The sequence below is a fragment of the Apium graveolens genome, chromosome 9 (assembly GCF_009905375.1).
Source record: "Apium graveolens cultivar Ventura chromosome 9, ASM990537v1, whole genome shotgun sequence".
Classification (NCBI taxonomy): Eukaryota; Viridiplantae; Streptophyta; class Magnoliopsida; order Apiales; family Apiaceae; genus Apium; species Apium graveolens.
The window spans coordinates 223,828,523-223,833,134 of NC_133655.1; the positions used below are offsets into that span (position 1 = coordinate 223,828,523).

Consider the following 4,612-nt stretch of genomic DNA (forward strand, 5'->3'; position numbering starts at 1 on the left):
AAGTCATCCATGAACACTTCGACGTTATTTCCAATCATGTCAGAGAATATAGCCATCATACATCTCTGAAAGGTGGCCGGGGCGCCACATAACCCAAACGAAACTCTACGAAAAGCAAATGTGCCAAATGGACAAGTGAAGGTAGTCTTTTCCTGATCCTCTGGTGCAATACAAATCTGATTATACCCGGAATAACCATCCAGAAGACAAAAATACTCATGTCCCGCCAATCTGTCAAGCATTTGATCAATGAATGGAAGAGGGAAGTGATCCTTCCTTGTGGCTTTGTTCAATTTTCTATAATCCATGCATACTCTCCATCCTGTAACTGTTCGAGTAGGGATGAGCTCATTCTTTTCATTTGCGACCACAGTGATACCTCCTTTCTTAGGTACACATTGCACGGGGCTCACCCACGAGCTGTCAGAAATAGGATAAATGATGCCTGCATCTAGCCATTTCAGAATTTCTTTCTTCACCACCTCCTTCATGATCGGGTTCAGTCTTCGCTGCTGTTCCACAGTTGGCTTACTACCTTCCTCTAACAGAATTTTATGCATATAATATGAAGGACTTATCCCCTTGATGTCTGCTACGGTCCATTCTATAGCCGATTTGAATTCTCTCAAAATCCTTAAGAGCTTGTCTTCCTCACTACCTGAAAGGTCAGCTGAAATAATAACAGGTAACGTAGATGAATCACCTAAAAAAGCATACCTCAAGTGTTCAGGTAATGGTTTGAGCTCCAAGGTAGGTGCTTCCTCTATTGATGGTTTGAGCTTCCCTTCAGCATTCTTAAGGTCAGAAGTACCAAGAGATTCAAATGGTATGTCGAGCTTTCGCTTCCATGGAGAAGCGTTCAGATATTGTAATTACTCGTTGCTATCTTCATCATCGCTGTCAAAATCCCCCACTAAGGCCTTTTCCAATGCATCAGACATTAGCATGTGATCGAGTTCCGAAGTAACCGCAGAATCAATCACATCCACTTTTAAGCACTCCTCATCTTCTGTAGGGAATTGCATTGCCTTGAATACGTTGAAGGTCACATCCTGATCTTGGACCCGCATAGTAAGTTCCCCTTTTTGCACATCTATCAAGGTACGGCCAGTAGCCAAGAAAGGCCTCCCCAAGATTATGGGAATCTTCTTATCTTCCTCAAAATCCGGAATAACAAAATCTGCAGGAAAGAAGAGCTTATCCACCTTGACGAGCACATCCTCAACTATGCCCCTTGGGTAAGTAATGGAACGGTCAGCCAATTGTAGCGACATGTATGTGGGTTTTGGATCAGGCAGATCTAGCTTTTTAAAGATCGACAACGGCATCAGATTAATGCTTGCTCCCAAATCACAAAGGCACTTGTCAAAAGTTAGATTGCCAATGGTGCAAGGAATGGTGAAGCTTCCTGGATCTTTTAGTTTTGGTGGTAACTTTTGCTGCAGAACAGCACTGCATTCTTCCGTGAGAGCAACGGTTTCAAAGTCATCCAGTTTCACCTTCCTTGAAAGAATAGTCTTCATAAACTTCGCATAACTAGGCATTTGTTCCAGAGCCTCAGCAAAAGGTATATTGATGTGAAGTTTCTTGAACACCTCCAGAAACTTCCCGAACTGTCTATCCAGCTTTTGTTACTGCAATCTCTTAGGAAAAGGTGGTGGAGGATAGAGCTGTTTCTCCCCTATATTAGCCTCAGGCAGAATGTGTTCAACAATAGTCTTCCTTGGTTCCGCCGCTTTCTCCTTTTGCTTAGATTCTTCATCTCTAACTTCAGCTTCGACTTCTTTTGCCTTTTCAGCATCAGCTACTTTTCCAGACCTTAAGGTAATAGCCTTGACTTGCTCTTTAGCTTCCTTCCTGCCTGGTACTTCTGTGTCACTGGGAAGAGTGCCAGGTTGACGATTGAGCACTGCATTGGCTAATTGACCGATTTGATTTTCCAAGGTCTTGATAGAAACCGCCTGACTCTTGCACAACAGCTTAAGTTCCTCAAAATCAGCACTAGTAGGTGCAGCTGCACTTCCCTGTTGAGGATATGATTGCCTTGTAGCATACTACTGTGGTTGCTGGAATCCAGGTGGGTTAAACTATTTACTTACTCCTTGCTGATATGGTGGCTGAATAGCATTCTGATTATTTCCCCAGCTGAAATTTGGATGATTTCTGTTGTTAGGATGATAGGTCGCTGGCACAGGCTGCTGTTGTCGCTGATAATTATTCACATACTGAACAGATTCGTTGACAAGAGAACACTGATCCGTAGCATGAGAACCTGCACAAAGCTCACAAACCATAGCTATTTGATTAACTCCATACGTAGCCAGAGAATCAACCTTTATTGATAGCGCTTGGAGCTGGGCTGCAATAGCGGTGGCTGCATCAACTTCCAGAATACCTGCGACCTTGCCTGACGTCATCCTCTGAGTTGGGTTTTGATGCTCGTTTGCAGCCATTGTCTCTATAAGATTATACGCCTCAGTATAGCTTTTAGCCCATAAGGCTCCTCCCGCTGCTGCATCGAGCATGGGCCGAGATTGGGCCCCCAAACCATTATAAAAACCAGTGATTACCATCCAATCCGGCATTCCATGATGTGGACATTTTCTCAACATTTCCTTGTAGCGTTCCCAAGCCTCGCACATAGATTCTGTAGGTTGCTGCGCAAACTGAGTAAGAGCACTCCTCATAGCAGCAGTCTTTGCCATTGGATAAAACTTTACCAGAAACTTTTGCGCAAGATCTTGCCACGTAGAGATGAACCCAGCTGGTTCAGAATGTAACCAGTCTTTAGCCTTATCCCTCAGTGAGAATGGGAAAAGCCTCAACTTAATAGCCTCATCAGTCACGCCATTATACTTAAAAGTGCTGCAGATCTCGATAAAATTCCTTATGTGCATGTTGGGGTCTTCAGTTGCCGCTCCTCCAAAAGAAACAGAATTCTGCACCATCTGAATAGTGCCCGACTTGATTTCAAAGGTGTTAGCTTGAATAGCCGGATGAAGGATGCTTGACTGAATGTCATCAATTTTAGGCCGAGAAAAATCCATAAGAGCTGGATCAGCTTGAACAATACGATCTCCCATGTTTACTGGTTCTTTCTGCTCAGTTCCTGAATCCGAATCCTCAAAATCTAACTTCTCCGGAGTATCAAGAACTTCGTCTTTCTCCTCAGCTGTATCTAAGGTCCTCTTGCGAGCACGAGAACGAGTTTGCATAAATGCTTGCTAAAGTACCTGAAACACAACCGAAAAGAGTAATTAACTACTACGTCCTAATCACTGAGTCCTAATGACCAATGATGGTAAGTACATAAACTAAACAAATACGCCGAGTCCCCGGCAGCGGCGCCAAAAACTTGTTAGGGCGAAAACACGCACTAATATTCACGCAAGTATACGCGTTCGCAAGTAATATAGAATACTTTCTAGTTCGTTCCCTCAGAGACTCAGACTAATTTATTGTCTAATTTAACTCACTCACCAATGTATGACTACTTCTCAATGTTAAGATAATAACACTTAAAATTGTTGATTAAATATTAACTATAATTAACTACTTAATTAACCACTTAACTAACACTTCAATTTATCAATAATAAAACACTCATGAGATCACAACTTCATTATTACTTCCTTCTATAGCCATTGTTATTACCTTTAGCATGTGACAGTGATGACATTAATCGAATAACACGAAACTGATAAAAGCCAACTTTCATTGTACTAATACCATTCTACCAAACATCCACAATTAAGATAGAAGTTGAATAGTCATCAATTATGTTGAGTTCCTATATGTCTACAGAAATTGACAACACAATGATTTAAGCACAAGTTATTCCTTTTGATTACATAGGGCAAATAAAACTGTTAGAGTTACCCACTAATCATGCACAACGTACATGAACCTATGCTAGCATGGCAAGTTCTAAATCTCAAGATCCACCGTCGCTTCACAAGAGATTAACACCCTATCTTATATGTTCGCGACGCACATAAGACGAATATGCACAACCAATACTAGATATCATGCAATCATCACATACTAAAGTATTAAACAATTGACTAAAGAATTCCATAATAAATCCGTTGCAACCCCATGATCACGATTAGCCCATAATAGAACTTATCGCCATCATGGGTTCATATGAAATCATAATAAACAACACAAGAAAATAATAACTAAACTAATTATATTAAAACAGAGTACGTCACAAGAGTAAATAAGTCAAATCAAGAAAACTAGCATCCAACGTTACAACGAAACAAGAATCACAAGAAAATATGCTTCCTCTTCGCTGCAGTGTGCTAAATCGGTCTTCTTCCTTATCTCCTTCACTTCTTGTGCAAAACACAATCTAAAACATAATCTCCTTCTTTTCTTGCGCAAAACACAATCTAAAACATAATCTCCTTCTTTTTCTCTGTGAAAACGTCTCAAATCTACTTATATAATAGTCCCATAAAACTCAGATTACATAGAAGTTGGAAGCCAAACAGAAGTAGAAGTCTAAAATAATTTATCCTTTTCCCCGACCCTGCGCGGCCGCTCAGCATTTCTGCGCGGGCGCGCAAGGCTGCTGCGCGGCCGCTCAGCATTGCTGCGCGGGCGC

At 41.5% G+C, this 4,612-nt stretch overlaps 1 non-coding gene across 1 annotated transcript; it reads left to right on the top strand.

The window, feature by feature from the left end:
• The first annotated feature begins 2,583 nt into the window (after nucleotides 1–2,583).
• Nucleotides 2,584–2,690, top strand: LOC141687887 (small nucleolar RNA R71). Its single transcript, XR_012561366.1, has one exon. It is a non-coding gene; the product is annotated as a small nucleolar RNA R71 (small nucleolar RNA).
• Nucleotides 2,691–4,612: the final 1,922 nt, after the last annotated feature.